This window comes from Hemicordylus capensis, chromosome 11 (assembly GCF_027244095.1).
Source record: "Hemicordylus capensis ecotype Gifberg chromosome 11, rHemCap1.1.pri, whole genome shotgun sequence".
Classification (NCBI taxonomy): Eukaryota; Metazoa; Chordata; class Lepidosauria; order Squamata; family Cordylidae; genus Hemicordylus; species Hemicordylus capensis.
Genome location: NC_069667.1, coordinates 22,147,638 through 22,165,053, shown reverse-complemented (window position 1 = coordinate 22,165,053; position 17,416 = coordinate 22,147,638). Strand labels below are relative to the sequence as shown.

Below are 17,416 nucleotides of genomic sequence, written 5' to 3'. Positions count from 1 at the left end.
TGGGATTCACTATCACATTCTTCACTGCCACAGTCAGGGGGAGAGTGGATAAGAAGGACAAAGCCAATGAGGAATGGTGCAGAGCCCGTTACAGGTGATGATAGTGACACTTTGGCTGTTACTAATTTAGCTCAGTATTCCAGCCTAACATTTTGCAAAGACTGATTGTCATGTCAGCCATCAGAGATGGACACTAGCAAGATGGAGACAAAAAGGAGGAAGAGAAGAACTAAGAGCAATCATAACATTTCTCGGCTGTTTCCTCAGGCATGTGTGGGGGTTTGGTTGCTAAGATCAGTTTAACTGTTTTGCTTTTAATGGCTCACTCAGTTGAACTTGTAACTGAGACACACACAATACTTTGTTTTGGTAGTGATTTCCTTGCTAGGGACTCACTCTGAATATACTGCCGACAGAGCAGACAGCTGTAGTAACTTGGCTTTGAGTTATACAAGAGTGAGAGGAATAGCCCTGTGTTTATTTCCCTTCCCACCATTATGTCCTCTTTTTCTGTTTTAATTTAAATGCGACACAAAATCTAGCTTCTACTGAACAGAGAGGATGGCTCTTTCACTTACGTGCCATGTTTAGTTTGTGAAATGGGGGCTTTCACAGTCTAGCACATCCACAAGTCAACATTCCTAATGACAGATGTGCAGGGATGATCTAGGGGTGGGGGAAAGTTGTTCTGTACATGCCCAGAGGCATTCATCTCTATCTTGCAGGTACTTAGAAAAGATAGCACCAGGTACTGTATTCTAGGGGAAAGCCAGGATTCAGGGCCAAGGGCAGATTGAATTAAACTAGTCCTTTCTTCATACATTTTTGGCATTTATATACAGCTTTTCAAGGGAACCTCCCAAAGCAGTTTACATAAAAGCATTAAACCATAACCATAAACAAAAACCTGTACAACAAAAGCAGCAAAGAAAAGCATTAAAAAGACTTTCCAAGAGCTAGATCTTTTCATGTTGCACCCCTAAATCAAGTCATCAGAAAGGCTATGTCTGTTTTTCTTCTCAGAGCAGGTTGGTTAGGACTGTGGTGGCAGTTGGGGAAGGCAGAGGCCACTTCAGCTGAAACATAGGGAGCTGGCTGCTTCTACCTGCTAATGCCACCTGTCCCCAAAAAACCTAGCTGGAGAATATGTTCCCTTTCTGTTGGTGATCAACCTGTAGAGCCAAGTCTAGGAGAATTCTTATATAAGGCCAGGACCTATTGGCTCCCTAGGTCCCCTGATTCTTCTTGGGCTGCCCAACTGCAGTTTCCTGCCATTGTACCACAGAACAGTGAGTATGGGTCAGCTAGCCCCTCCCACTGCAAGCTGTCTCAGTGGTACAGAGTGAAGCACCTAGGCCTCACTGCCTGGTGACCTGGTTTGAGTCTGCTGCACCTGACTGTGGCAAACCTTCTCTGTCTTCTAGAGAGCAACTCCAAGGAGGAAACAGCAAAGCAAGATCTTCTTCCACCTGCTTTCCCTTGTTGCTTACTCTCTCCCTCCAGGAAAATTCCATTGAGCTCTTTCTGTACAAAGAGCTGTTGTTTATCATAATCACTGGTGGTTTATTTAGTCCCTAGACCTTTTCACAGCAATATATATATATATATATACACACACACAACACACATAATACATAAAAATATCACACACAACAAAAAAGCAAACAAAACACAGAGTAAATCTTCAGCAACCTCTATAAGAGTTGTCATGGCCTATGGAGGCTGGGCTGGGCCCAGACCAGAACGTAAGCAAATCAGCAGGTGCCACTGGAGAATTATAAGGAGGCAGATGGAAAAGCAAGGCTTGATATGGCTTTTGGCTTAAGATGCTCTATCACACACTTTGACTATAGACACAAACAATTTATTCTTTTCTCTAAAATCCAAACCAGTGTTGGTCATATACAAAGAGGCAGGAGTGTCATTTGCATTAGTAACATACATAAAATTAGATTTCCTAGCACTGTAAATAAGCATGATTTTAAAATAAATAAATGGATCTGGCAACTGACAGAGCTCCATTCCTATATATAGGATGATTAGAAAGGTAATTAACGAAGCAATTGCTTGCTGTGCTTGCAATTTGGCTGCAAGTGAAAGCATTGCAGAAACCTCTTTTAACCAACAAAATAGATAAGAACTCCAATCACTCAGCAAGAAGCTATTGTCATTGTCCTATTGCAGCTGTTCTATGCAGGCTTGTGCCATGTGACCATGTCTGCCTGTCCACGATGGACTGAGCAGGCCACACTGTTACTGTGGGTGTAGTAAGGTGTAAACAAGTAGCATACAGATACATTTAGATACAGGTCCTTTACATCTCTTGGATCTCCACATTTGCATAGCATCAGAGGCAAAGATTTCAATACAGAACAACATGTACAAGATGGCTGTAAAAATCATAGCAATTTTGCACAACTCTGCCATGGTGGACAGAGGGAGCACGTATCACATGACTGTAGTACCTGTTGACTGAAACAAGCTTATCAAGGGATAAATGTTATCCCTTGTTAATTATCATCTCAACTGATCATACTTTTCAACTGCAGTTCTTTAACAGTTCGCTTTCTCTCTCCATGACTACTGGTTGCTGAAACATCTTGATTTTGTAACTTACTAAACTTACCTGGCCGTTAACTCTTTGGCTGCACAGCTCAGCCTGACTTACCTCAGAATTAGAGGATTCACAACTTCGCTACTGTGTGCTAAATTTTCAGGTCACCCGGAGTTCAGACTTAGTGGACATGATACAAGACTAAATATATACATATACCTAAAATGTGTCTTTTTGGGTTGCAAACAAACATGCCATTGCAAAACTGATTTTAAAAGCAATTTCCATATATAAATATATACATACACTGGAGAAAGTACTGTTCGTTTCATTTGACTGGCAAGGCTAGCAATAGTGGTCAAGCTACAGAATTATTATAGAAACTGAGGGGCAATTGAGTGAGTGGGTGGGGAAGGCAGATAAGATATGTCTCTTGCAAGATAAGAGACGTAATCTGGAGTCCAGGACTGACAAAGTTGTTATATGGGGACGTTAAGTGGGAATAGCATAAGGTTTTTGGGAAAGTGGAGGACGACATGGCTTGTCACTGCCTGTTCCATGTGGTTCACTGCATAAAATGGCTTTAGCATAGGTTCAGTCAGGGACTTACTGTGTGGCCTTAGACATCTCTCAGCTTCAGCTCATCAAGTATAAAGTGGCATCCATGGCAGCCTGCCTCACTGTGTTGTCCTGAGGACAAACAAAACAAAGAAACACAATGTACATTTTACACGACAGGTCCTATATACACACTTACAATAAATGATAAATAATAAAGGGAATCAGGCCCAGAGATAGTCCATTGACTTAGGTCTAAACGAGAGTCCCAAAACTGGGCTTGTTGCCATTTTTGCAACTTTACATTATGGCCGTATACCAGGGTTTCTTAATCTTGGGTCTCCAGATGTTGTTGCACTACCACTCCCATCATCCCCAGACACAAAGGCAATGGCTGGGGTTGATGGGGGTTATAGTCCATCATTGTCATCAACAACATCTGGGGACCCAAGGTTAAGAAACCTAGCCCTATAAGATCTTGATTGTGCCAAAGCAGATAAAAATCAGAGTTCAAGTGCTTTTAAACATTTATATTTTAAACTTACTCCACAAAGATTTCACTGAATTTAGTTCTTTAAAAACCCAGTAATTTTCACATGCGTGTCTTTAAAACCAAGAGAGCCAGATGTTTGAGCTCCATGGAGGAATTATTTTTATTTATTCATGTAGGAGCATTCCTCTCCTATCCTGTAGCTTTGCAATGGTCTACATAATACATACAGTACACTCTGCACAAGAGAACACCATGCTATTGAGCAGAATTCAAAGGCTGAAAGGTTGTTGTCCAGGGTTCTGGAGCTGATTTTACTACTGATAGCTTACCTTTGGCAAGGTTAAAAATATTATTCAGGTCCTATCAACAAATAGTTCAAAGGCGACAGATTTTTTAAAAGGGCCATGCATTAGTGCAAGATTTTTTAAGGGCTGCACATTAGAATGAGGCACTGCAGCAAGTGTCTTGCAAGTGGGCTGGGAGAGACTCCTACCTGAAACCTTGAAGAGCCGCTGCCAGTCAGTGTAGACCAGTGATTCTCAAACTTGGGTCCTCAGGTGTTATTGGACTTCAACTCCCATAATCCCCAACCAAAGGCCACTGAGGCTGGGGATTATGGGAGTTGAAGTCCAATAACACCTGAGGACCCAAGTTTGAGAATCCCTGGTGTAGACAATACTGAGCCGGAAGGACCAATGGGCCAACTCATTATAAGGCAGCTTCCTATGTTTCTATCTAATTGGCTTCCTGAGCAATTCTTACCTGTTCCATGACACAAACATATTTCTCAAGCAAACTCTTCTTCAGGGGCGTAGCTGGGGGAGAGGGGGCCTGTGTCCGCCTCTCTCCCCAGAGGCCCCTTGGACTGAGGGAGAAAATGAGGAAAATATTATTATTACATTTATATCTCACTCTTCCTCCAAGGAGCCCAGAGTGGAGCCCAGTGGTAGGTTAGCCTGAGAGAGAAGTGACTGGCCCAGAGTCACCCAGCAAGTCTCATGGCTGAATGGGGATTGGAACTCGGGTCTTCCCAGTCCTAGTCCAGCACTCTAACCACTACACCCCGGGTTCTTTGAACCCATCCACTCAATTATAGCTACACCCTTGCTCTGCTCCTGTGGAAAAGCTGATCTGTGGCCTTCTCTGCACAAACCCTAGCCAATACAAACCCCAGTCATAAAGAATTGATACCATTGTATAAATTATTGTGTACCCATACACAGAACACCTGCTGTTATTGAAATAGCAGATTTCTTGAGAACCTAAGAGTGGCTGGTTGTGCATTTTTAGTAAGAGTTTCTGTGCTACCCCCTTGAGAATCACAGAAGTGTGGTGGCTGCTGTAGATAAACAGAGTTCCTCTCCCTGGAAAACAGCTATGTCACCTCTTGGGGATAAAAACACTGTAGCATTTGCTCTATATAGACTCACAGTAGCATGTTCCTCTCATTTTATAGTGGTTCGATGGTGACATTAATAGCTTTCCATGCAATTTAACTAATCAATTCAGACAGGGAAAGCTGCAAAGATCAGTACTGCCAAGAAGTCTTTTCTTCTTCTTTTTCTTCCTCCTATTGTTTTCTGGTATATACAAGACTATAAGTAACATTTAAAGCTATATAACAGGTGGCTGTCTACATTCTGTACACATACAGTTTAATTTTCTCCAAGAAATTGATACATATTTAATCATAAGGACTAGTATCAGAATGACTGAATTTATACTTACTGCTTTCAGGAATGCATTCCCTCTAGGCTCATGAAGATACTATATCCAGCAGAAAAAACAAACGAAGGAAAAAAATGTCAGTAGGAATCAAAATGACCCTCATTCTTGGTTGTTTAACCACTGATATTGAGACGTCTGTTCTAAACCCCTCTTCTATTCTAAACCTTCCAGTGACTGTTGCTGGTATCTATCTTATGTTTCTTTTTAGACTGTGAGCCCTTTGGGGACAGGGAGCCATCTTATTTTTATTTATTATTTCTCTGTGTAAACTGCCCTGAGCCATTTTTGGAAAGGCGGTGTAGAAATCAAACCAACCAACCAACCAATTTATAGACAGCTGGAAGGATAAGAATGGTTCGAATGATAAAAATGTAGTTTATTGACTTATTGTTTGATTATAATGGGAAAGCAATGCCACATGCATATCTAGAAACAAGCTTGAGGCCACTTGTCATGTGACCTTTCCCAGAATATAATTTCACAAAATGAATGTGTAAAGTGAGCTTGGATGAAGATGTGCCTAACTCCCTCCTAACATTTGTTTTATTATTTCAATATTTATTTTTAATTTATCATCATGGGGCTTTTTAGGGACTTGTGTCACACAACTAATCCCTTTTACCTTGAATCCAATTTGTAGTTTGAAGGGTCAAATTACACAGGATGTTAAATGCACACTTGCAAGTATACATTTCAGTTATGATAAATGTCATTTATGGTTGGACTCTGAATATTATTGCATGGGAAAAATGTACATATTTATGTATGTAAAATATTTATGCCTTGCCTCTCCAGGGCACTAATCAGAGAGGCATCTTTTAAAAAGTGGTGGTTCTCTTTATTTAGCATGTGGAGAGCACCTGGCCCTATCCATCCCCAGTACAACATCCCTTCAGTGGCTGTTGCTGGTGTTTATCTTAGGTTTCTTTTTTAAGATTTTGAGCCCTTTGGGGACATACTCACTTATTTATGTCTATGTACACCACTTTGGGAACTTCTGTTGAAAAGTGGTATATAAATATTTGTTGTGTCCATAAAGCAGTTGTTCACATTAGTAAAATGGTTAAATTATAAAATTAACCAAAGTTAAAAGACCCTGTTAAAACCACATTAAAAGTTACAAATTTTTAAGAAGTGAAAAGCTAAAATCCCACCAGATATTGTTGTAAATATGTTGGCATGGCTGACCTGACAGGATTTATGGTCCCTCCAGTTCCACTTCAGTGAGTCAAGATAGAAATTCTGTAGAAAAGAAAGTAGCAGCTTAGCTGCACAGACAAAAGCGAAGGATGACTCTCAAAGATAAAGTAGTAGAAATAAAATAAAGTCCCCTTGAAACTAAACTAGGTACCCCACTCTATGATATCTGAGCAATAACTGAAATAAAGGAGCAAGGAAGGAACAGAACAAGGACAGGCTGAAACAAAAAAGGTTGAACAATTATAAGCACGAGGGACACTATCTGCAGTAGGTAACATTGCTGACAGTACTGTCTCAGGAACAGCATTTGCTTGATAAAGGGCTCAAGATAACCCGCAGCCAATCAGGCTGTCCTGACTCAGCATTTCTATTCCCTCTCCTGCAAGCTCTTACACCTGTGTGTCTCTCACTGAGCCTTTCTCTTGAGACGTCTTCTTAACACAGGTGAAATTCCAGCTTCCTCCTGATCAGTCTCCTCAGCCCTCATCGCTGCCAGCTGTCCAGATTCCCGTCTGCTGCCTTTCCAGCTCAGCTTCAGAGTCTGTTCTCACAACCAAATCTATGCTGGCCAACAAATACATACATACCACCAAATCCTCCTGCTGTGCTTCTGAGCCTGCTCTCCCAACCAAATCCTCCCGCTCCTCTTCTGACTCAGAGGTCTGGGCTATGACAGATATGAACAACTAATGATGTGGGACATATTTCCCACATTTCTGGTACAGTCCTGAAATCACAGCCTTGTGGCTTTTAAGGTAGATATCAGTTTGATTTTAAAGTGAAGTGCAGCATGCCATAATTACTTGGATCCCCCCTTATTCTGAATGAGTCACAGAAGAAATAAAGCCTTTATAATAAAATGTTTGTACTTTCCCCAATCCACACATGCACTTTATGTATCTTTCCAATAGAGATCTATCAAGCTGCCCACTGCCCAGGAAGCAAGAGTTTCACTGCAACTAGCTGCTATTTCCATAAAGGATAAACATTGGGCATAGGGCATGACAGCAGAAATAACCCAAGTCCTGCCCAGTGAGGGGGCACATAAATCACAGACTGGGAGTGGGAAACTGAATCCTTGCCCTTCTCATGTTTTTCCACCTGAAATGGTGTTTTGTTTTTTTAAAGTGAATTTTCTTGCATCAGGGGTTATTTCTGGGCTCAGAGCCCCTCTGAAAAGAATGGCAGGGGAAAAAAAGTTTGGTGGAAACACGGTAAGGGGGGCTGGCGTTCAGCTCCCCCTTTATGAGGACTCAGCAGAAGATTCAGTTCTGGACATGGGTTTGCCACCATCGTGTCTACTTTGGCTACCCAATGATTTTGTTGTAACCAGTAGTATTGACACTTAAACTACTGAGAGTTAACAAAAACAAAAGGAAAACAAAACAAAAACTTGATTTCGAAACCAAATGACACCAAGAGGGCTGCTTGGTGGTTAAATTCAACACTGGGCAGGGTAGGAAATTATGTTTTTTTTAAATCACAGGATTCAGAAACGGTTCCTGTTATGTGTATGTGGGGCCACCTAGGGGGAAGGCCAAGAAGGAATGTGCAACTATTTAGTATGTTAAATCATGTGTTAACCAAATGGTTCCCTTCATATCAATACGTACAAAAGCACAACTTCCCAAAGCCTTAGCTCTCTCTATATCTACCTATCTATCTCTATCTACACACACACACACTTACTTTAGTTTTCAGGGTTTAGTTTTGTGAGGGCTAGAAAAAGCTGTGTTTTGCCTTTAGCATAACTGTAGCCATTTTGCTTCTGTAATACTGCTAAAAGCTGATTAGGAAATAAATGATAGTAAGAAATTGCAAGCAAATCTCTTTTTGGGTGTTGTAAGCATTTCTGAGTTCCAGACAGGACAGGAAGATAACACTTGAGAAATGCTTAAGCTTAGAAACCGCAAGCGGAAAGACAGGAAGCCACCTCTTGATATATGTGACACCATGTCTGGAACGACAACTTATTTGAATATAGCCAATAGCATTGATTCTACAGAAAAGGGGAACTGAGGGAGGGGGCTTGTTGCTTGTCACTGCTTGTTAAGGTATAAAATTGATTGTAACTGTTCCTGCGGTGTGCCATTTCTCTCTTGCATTGAAATGGACACCCTTTACTCAGCTGAATAAAGATACTTAATTCTCCTTTCTGGCTTCTTATTGAATTTGGCTAATTAATCATAAGAGCCCAGAGCCAAAATCCCACCAGACTAGCTGGAGGGCTTTTAGCCTTCCCGGAAAACTGACCCCAACATTTCTTGGTGCATTGGCCGGGAAATTGAAGGCAAAAATTGTGAGGCTGCCATTTGCAGCAAAGGGCGCCTTCAGACTGGTACCTGGGTGAAACCGGAGTTGCCCATTGGTTGTCTCAAAGCGCGCTCCAGCATCCTTTCGCTGGGAGACCACGTTTGAGCAGTTTCTGGCAGATCCCAGCGTTACCACGAACGAATGCAAGGAGATTGGCAGGGAACAAGGAGGTTGATGCTGTGATTGGACCAGAACTTGAGGGGGTAAGTATAAAATTATTATTTGGGGAAAAGGGGGGAGGTGTGTGAATTTTGTGACCCTGTGTGCAAGAGATTTCCATACGGAAGCGTGAAAGAGGAGGGCCAGTACTGCAGTTCTGTCCCTTCGCGAGAAGGCCAGTCGGGAAAAGCCCGAGCGCAAGTGTGTGTGAATGTGAAAAGGGTCCATACTTAGGAGGTTGGCCTGGGAATAGCTGTTCGACCGGGGGGTGAGAGGCCTGACCCCGTTTCTGACCCCACCTGTCCACCACAGCCGGTACGCTTAGGGGGGAACGAAGTGCCCAGAAACCAAGCCCGGGGAGGGGACGGAGTACGTCCCAGAACCCCAGCCCAGTGTTAGTGGAGATAAGGGAGGCAGAGGCGAAAAAACCCGTTAGGCTATTCTTGCAGGGTGGGCTGATCAGGGTTTTAGGTTGGTAAGGTTGGATCAGCATTAAGGAAACTGGAAATTGGGAAGTTAGTGAGAATAGGGACAAGGGTTAATAGTTAGGGGAGATAGGGAACAATAGGGAAATAATTAGAACACCCCCTTCAGCACCTCCTAGATAAATTTAACTATATTAAAAGAATTATAAAAAGCTCATGAGTGTTAATTAAGTAAATTTATGGTCTGACCACCCACATCTTGGTCAGAATTTGCCTCGTTGGCCACTAAGAAACTGCCATCGACGTGTGAGTAAATTAGCTCGCAAAGTTATCAAGTTTAAAAGCCTTAAAGATGCAAGACCAGAGAGTCAGGGATGAGGATGGTTTTCCACCGCCCCATATGAATGCCCCATCCCACATTCAACCAAATCTACCTCAGCGGGCACCCTTTTTCTATTTTTCTGCCCCACGATTCCCATGGGCACCACCACCCCGACTTCCCACTCCCAATATGAGACCAGTCCCGGGGAGACTGTCAGGGAGCCTGCCATCTGGCCCGTCAAGGGGATATGCTCCACCTGGACCTAGAGCGGGACCGTCTTCTCCCAGTGCCCCTAGTTTTAGAAGTGGGAGTGTTGGCTCCGACTTGGGAGGGGATAGGAGCTCAACTCCTGGGGAATCAGCTAGGGATACGAGAAGGTGCCCACCCGAGAGATCCATGGCCACGGGCACACCAAGGAGTCAGTTGGGAACAATGGTTGTGGGGGATGGATTGCTCCTAGTCCCTTTCCACCTTGGACCTTTAAAACCGGAGACAAGAACTTCTGCCCTATTGGCATCAGCCGTGCAGCTGACTATTGGCCAACCAGGCCATGTCCCGGACAGGGGAAGAAAGGGACGAGGGCCACGGAGAAGTCGCTGTTTCTACTGTGGCCGGACAGGCCACTGGAAGAGGGAATGTCCTGACCTTAAGGAGGGAGAGGGTGCTGTCTCTCCACCACAGGCAGAGAAAAGCGGGGAACAACCAAATCCCCAATCAAAAACGGAACCCATTGCTGTTCCAAGCCTTTCTTTGTGGACGGATGGGACATCCTTTTTCTTTAATGGACAGAAATATATGGGATATGGAGTGAAGACTGAAGAGCACTTGGTGTTCTTAACAAGAATATTCCTACCATGCTCTACTCCAGAGACCGAACCATTGGGAAGGGAGAAAGACATGAAATAAGACAATGGCCCTGATGCCAGAGAAGATCAGCTGGCAGAAATGGGTGCTTAATAAGCAGCCTAAATAAAAAGGGAGGTCTGTGAATAGTTGAGCATTCAATGGCTTTTGTACTCTGCATACCATTTAGAAAACCAGGAATAGATGACATCTAAAAGTGCTTTTATATCTATATGTTTTATGAACTCGAGTCAGAGGCCCTTTTTTGGCCCCAAGAATAACATCTTTTTGCAATTGCTTTTATTATATACCGGTAAAATTCTAATAAAACACTACATGTGTGGGCCCAGCAAGGAAACTCCCCTTATACCATCATGCTCCAAGCACACGCTATGGAGAAAGGAGGGGGGGAAGGAAAGAGCCCCCTGAGCCTGTGAGAAAGGCTAAGGGAGATTTTTGGGGAAGAAAACAATGCTGTCTGTGCTTTCTCTAAGCTCAAAGCAGCTAACTTCCTGTCTGTTTCTGTGTGTGTTCATCTTGGCCCAAAGCCAACACTGCTGCTGCTTTTGTCGTATGAGCTATCGTCCTGTTTGTGTGTGTGTGTGTGTGTGTGTGTGTGTGTGTGTTCAACTTGGCTGAGAGCCAACACAGTATTGCTGCTACTGTTCAGTGTACCTGTTGCAGCAAAAAGCCAAGAATAGGCTTCTCCAAATGGAGGCTGTTTCTTGTTCTCTTTTTTCCTTTCTCTCTTTTTCTTGTCCCAGCTGTAGCGTTACGGTTGGGGGAAGGAAATGAGGAAGTGGAGTTAGAGGGAGGCCAGCTTAACTGCCGCTCCTAAAAGTTGTACAACCAGCCTAAAGTTTTGCTGCCACATGAAATGGAAATTGAAGGATATTGAGCTCTGTACAAGAGACCACAAAGCAGAGAAATGGGAAAATATGTAAAAGGATTTTGGTTGAAGGTGGTTAGCAAGGCAAAGAAAAGAAATGGATAGTAACATCTGAGTGTGTCCTCCAGATTCGGAGAAAGCTCCCTTGCACCTGCAGGAACTCACTTGCTGGCTGCAGGCTTTTTCCTTTTGTCTTTGTGATCAGGCTGAAAAGACTAAGAGTCTCCTCCAGGTCGTCCAGCGGAGCCAGCCAGGAACTTTTTTCCTCCTCAAGCAACTTCTGCATTTTGTTAAAGGCAAACAGGCTCTTCTGCCTCTCATCTCATATTTTTGTCAGACACCAGTAAGTTGTAAGGCATGTGGAAGGTGGAATTGGAGGGAGGTGTAATTGCAGGGAAAGGACTTGGGTTGTTGGAAGGGTTGAGACTGGTTGATTGAAGTCTATGGGTGGACTGTAGCTTTATACCACCTTGTGTGCGATGTGGAAGGGTGGTGTGGAGTTGCGGACCGTTCTGTGACTTGCTGTGAGGGATAGTTTTGTCTGGCCTTTATCCTGTGCCTGCTCATGGGCAGGAGGAGTTCCGCGGGGGTTACGGAGGATTTTAAAAATAATGATGTGAATCCTTTGTGGCGCACGTGGAATGTCTTTTGTCTAAGCCCCTATTCTGTAAGCTGATTTGATGGGTTTGTGTGCATGAGTTGCTGGAGTAAATACATTCATGGGAATGGCAGAGAAATAGTTCTGCTGTGTTCGTGGGTGTGTAATTCCGGTGATATGTTTCTTCTTGTGAACTGAAACAAAACTTAGGGAACTAAGTGCTGATCAAGGCTGACTGAAAATATATTAATGGCAAGCTTTGCATCATGCATTTTTAAAATTGAGCTGAAACTCTTATGTTGCTGCTATTGAAGAAGCTGCTACACTTGTTCTAAACCGGAAGTTTTTCTTTTAACTCTCTCACCACCGAGAGACAAGTCTTTGAATAATTAGCAGTGGCAACCCTGCCCATGTTTAGATGGGGGAGGGAAAAGGGCTTTCTGTGAAGCAATTGCGTTCCAACTGGCAGTTGCGCGGATTTTTACAGAACACAGTGGTCCTAATTGTATGCTGCTGTGTTTTTGCAAAATCTATGTGACATTTCTGCTGCCCTTTTGGGAAAAGCTTAAATCTTGCCCAAACTAAGGGTTTTCTTTATGATTGGTCGACAAGTGCTTGGATTTTGTGAGACATGACAGCAGTACAATGTAAGGGAAGTTAGTCTGATTGTATTCCTGTCATGCTTTCGGAAGATCTATGTAACATTCTGCTGACTTGTCTTGAAATGTACACTGAGAAGCTATTTATTCAATTGGTCTAAGGTCCAAAATTTTTAAATTGGTCTCATAAAGCAGCCCTGCTTTGCCTTTACAACAGCAGAGTTTTTGAAGTTCCAGGTTCCAGATGCAAGATTGGATGAAGAGAATTGTTTTCTGAAAGTCGAGCCTATCATCATTATACAGCTTTGATGAAAGGATATGACTTTAAGATCACAGGTTTCACCCCTCTACAAAGATCATGGACAATTTTTATAACACCTTTTGCAAAAGAGAGACTTTAACTTGCTTATAAGAACCTAAGCCTTATCCAGAAGATTAATCCTATTTTAACCAGGTTTTGCTAAGTCAGGAGGCTAAAAGATGGAAAACAGAAACATCACAATAAAATACATGTGACCTAAATGGAAGTTCCAAAGCCAGATGTCACTGACGAATCATCCCTGTATGGAGAATGAAGTCAGGAATGCTGGAATAAAGATTGTGAGCCCTGATGAAGGTCTGTAAGTATGATTGTCAACCAAGCGTTGTGCAAGCAGTTAGAGTGTGGGAATAGGACCGAAGAAACTGAGTCCAAAACCCCATTCAGCTGTGATATTTGCTGGGTGACACAGAGCCTGCCACTCAAAAGGTTTGACCTACCTCACGGGGTTGTTGTTATACAAGGGAAAATGGGACACGGAAGCCATATGGAAACGGGACTTTGTGAGCAGTCATGCCCAGAGAGGGTTCTGGTGAAACTCAAACGCTGAACTTATATGCTACAGCCTTTTGATTGATAAGACTATATTGAATCTGAAAAAGTTTAATGCCTCCTCAACACCTAAAAACTCATGAGAAGATTGTATGCAGAAAAATGTGAATGCCTTTTTCTTTTTTGATCTTCTTGTTTGCTTTTTGCCTAGGAACACCTTTTGTTTGAAGACATTGTTTTTTGTTTTTGGCTTCGGGAAAAGGGCACAGGCCCGGGGCAAGCAGGGAAACAAAAGCATAAATTGGGAAGATTAACATGCCAAAGGACCAAATTGAAAATGGCCTCAGGATTTATCTATCTTTTGTATTACTTGTCTTGAAAACTTTACTTTTTCTGTTTTGGCTAGTATTGACACCCAGGGATTTGATTTTAGGATGCCTTCTCTATGGGGGGAGGGAGAATATTGGCAACTCACTTGTCTGTTTTCTCTCAAGTAAACAGGGTTTTGTAACCAACAGTGCCTTGAATTATCTTTCCAAGAAGGGTTTTCCTCAGATGACAGAAGTATCCTGCATATAATCATTAGACTGTGGTCCCAAAGGAACCTCCAAAAGGACATCAACAGTGACCCAGGAGATTAGCTGCCAGCGACAAGCATCCAATGGCAACAGATTGTTCACCTGCTAATTTGTCTTGTGTTGAATAAATTCTGGGCATATAAAGGAGATTCATGAAGCCTACAGCTTCAGAATCTGAAAATAAAAAGGGAGGAAATGTGAGGGCTAGAAAAAGCTGTGTTTTGCCTTTAGCATAACTGTAGCCATTTTGCTTCTGTAATACTGCTAAAAGCTGATTAGGAAATAAATGATAGTAAGAAATTGCAAGCAAATCTCTTTTTGGGTGTTGTAAGCATTTCTGAGTTCCAGACAGGACAGGAAGATAACACTTGAGAAATGCTTAAGCTTAGAAACCGCAAGCGGAAAGACAGGAAGCCACCTCTTGATATATGTGACACCATGTCTGGAACGACAACTTATTTGAATATAGCCAATAGCATTGATTCTACAGAAAAGGGGAACTGAGGGAGGGGGCTTGTTGCTTGTCACTGCTTGTTAAGGTATAAAATTGATTGTAACTGTTCCTGTGGTGTGCCATTTCTCTCTTGCATTGAAATGGACACCCTTTACTCAGCTGAATAAAGATACTTAATTCTCCTTTCTGGCTTCTTATTGAATTTGGCTAATTAATCATAAGAGCCCAGAGCCAAAATCCCACCAGACTAGCTGGAGGGCTTTTAGCCTTCCCGGAAAACTGACCCCAACAGTTTCCTCCCTAAATTACCTGAAGGGTGGAGATAAGAAACCCCTCGGCAGACCATTCAGAAGTTTATTAGGGGAACAAATGGTCCATGGAGGAAAACTTGGACAAACCTCTAGCAGTGAAGCATCTTGGACATATGAGACTGCCGTATACCGAGTTAGACCATTAGTCCATCTAGCTCAGTATTGTCAATACTTCAGGCAGGGGATTCCCCCCTACCTGGAAGACGTGGGGATTGGGCCCTAGTTCAGTGGTAGAGCATCTGCTTTGCACGCAGGAGACCCCAGATTCAATCCCTGGCAGCATCTCCAGGTAGGGCTGGAAAAGACTCCTGCCTGAAACCTTGGAGAGCTGCTGCCAGTCAGTGTAGACCAGGGGTTCCGAATGGGGAGATAATTGAATAATAATATAATCCTGTGTATAGGAAGATGCTGAAAGGCATCGTCTCATACTGTGTGGGAGATGGCAATGGAAAACCTCTCCTGTATTATACCAAGGACAACCACAGGGCTCTGTGGCCGCCAGGAGTCGACACCAACTTGACGGCACACTTTACCTTTTAACTCTTTATGCATCATATTCAGGGTTGCATTATTATTTGCAATGCAATTTGCTTCACAAACAACCTTGTGCAACATCACATAATGGATTATTAGAAATCGCTGCGGTTTTAATGCCCCCTCGACTCCCATCAGCCACAGGCTTTGTTAAAAATGTTTGAAACTGCTTATGTGGAGGTCTGCAAAAGCTTTCGCTTACTATTTAGTGGTCCATGAAGAAAAAGGTTGGGAATTGCTGGTGTAGACAATAGATGGAGCAATGGTGTGGCTCGGTATAAGGTCGCTTCCTATGTTCCTATGAGGCCTGCCATTCAGTGAGGCCATTCACACAATCAAAAATTGCGTTGTACCCGGGTTTGGGAGCTGTATGTGGTCTCAGTTTTGGGTTGTGTGGAAGCAAGCTTGGAGGAAAACCTGGGTAGAAGTGAGTGTGTGGAAGCAAGCTTGGAGGAAAACCTGGGTAGAAGTGAGTGTGTGGAAGCAAGCTTGGAGGAAAACCTGGGTAGAAGTGAGTGTGTGGAAGCAAGCTTGGAGGAAAACCTGGGTAGAAGTGAGTGTGTGGAAGCAAGCTTGGAGGAAAACCTGGGTAGAAGTGAGTGTGTGGAAGCAAGCTTGGAGGAAAACCTGGGCAGCTTTTTCCTCCTACCTTCCTTCCACACAATCACTTCTACTTAGGTTTTCCTCTTCCACACAACCGAAAACTGAAAGCACGTACAGCTCCCAAACCCGGGTACCACACAGTTTTCGATTCTGTCAATGACCTTAGTATATTTCAGCCTCAGGCAGCTCCCAACAACTTCACGAGGCTGAAGAATAAGTTCATTTATAACCTCCCCTCGTCTAGGAAGCTTTGGAGCCAGTCACTATCTTTGAGGCGAACTTGCCTCAGAGTGCCTTTTGGGATGATAAAACGGTTCACGAAATGACTCAGAATCTCCCCTCAAATATGAGGCTTTGCAGCCAGACACTGTCTCTGAGCTTTTAGCTTGCCTCACGGGGCTGTTGTCCGCCTCACAGGGCTGTTTTAAAATGGTTTAAAATCCGCCCCCCCGCCCCGGCATGACGCTCTGTCGAGAAAGCCACAAGCACAGTCTTGATAAGGCCAAAGTGGGTAATACATTTTATCAAGAAAAGATGCAATCTTGCTCCAGGAGGAACCTACCTAGGAGATTTTAAATTCCCTGATAAAATAGAAATTTATCTTTGGAATGTGCTTTTAATATAAGTGCTGCTCCATCTCTGGCTGCCTTTAAAAAAAGAGTCACTTAAGACACACCTGTTTCCTCAGGCCTTTTGCTGAAAGTATTTTTGACATGTTTTTGTGCAAGCTATTTTTTAAAATTTTGATGATTTTAAAATGGTTTTGTTATTGAGTTTATCATTCTAAGTTGTGTAAATAAAATGCATACATAAGATGACAACAGCAGGGTCTAAAATAACCTACAGAAATGCTAATCTAACCCTGACAGAACTGTTGGGAGGATAAAACGGTTCAAAAAATAAATAAATACGCTTTAAAAACCGGCTGTAAAAACTAATCTCTGGTGTTAGTTTTTAGTCCCAAGACTGGTTTATCTTGTGTATTCTTTTTATTATTTGCTGCTGCCTTTCATTGTGTTTTATTGTGTTGGTTTATCATCTTTTGGTGGATATTGTACTTTTAATATTTCATTGTCAGCTGCTCTGAGCAGCCGTGAGCTGGAGGAGCGGGATGTAAATATTTTGAATAAATAATGATAAATATTATTGACACTCTTCCTCAGCCTGGTGAGGATAAAAGAAAATAATGACGCAACCAGAATAAGTTCCTTGGAGAAGAGGATTACCATTAAACCAACTTAAACCCTGAACCAGGGTTTCATAACTTTGGTTCCCCACCAGATATTGCTGGACTACAACTCCCATCATCCCCAGCCACAACGGACGGGGATTATGGGAGCTGTAGTACCACATCTGGGGACTGACAGTTTGTCTTCTTTTCCTGCCTCGCCTGCTTTGGATTCCTGAGGTAAAAAACAGACAAAAGGCGGGAAGGAGAGCAACG

At 42.9% G+C, this 17,416-nt stretch overlaps 1 protein-coding gene across 3 annotated transcripts in view; it reads right to left on the bottom strand.

Moving 5' to 3' along the window:
* Positions 1 to 17,392, bottom strand: part of MAMLD1 (mastermind like domain containing 1) — a 309,533-nt gene extending 292,141 nt beyond the window's left edge. Inside the window, exons 1-4 of one of the 3 annotated variants that reach the window (XM_053273720.1) lie at positions 17,199 to 17,392; positions 6,522 to 6,601; positions 5,334 to 5,372; positions 3,165 to 3,244 (exon numbers count right to left, since the gene is read on the bottom strand). The gene's annotated coding sequence lies outside the window, so the exon portion shown is untranslated. Of the gene's footprint in view, positions 1 to 3,164; positions 3,245 to 5,333; positions 5,373 to 6,521; positions 6,602 to 11,649; positions 11,692 to 17,198 lie in introns of those variants that run through there. The other 2 variants (XM_053273721.1, XM_053273722.1) reach the window with 2 other exon arrangements.
* Positions 17,393 to 17,416: the final 24 nt, after the last annotated feature.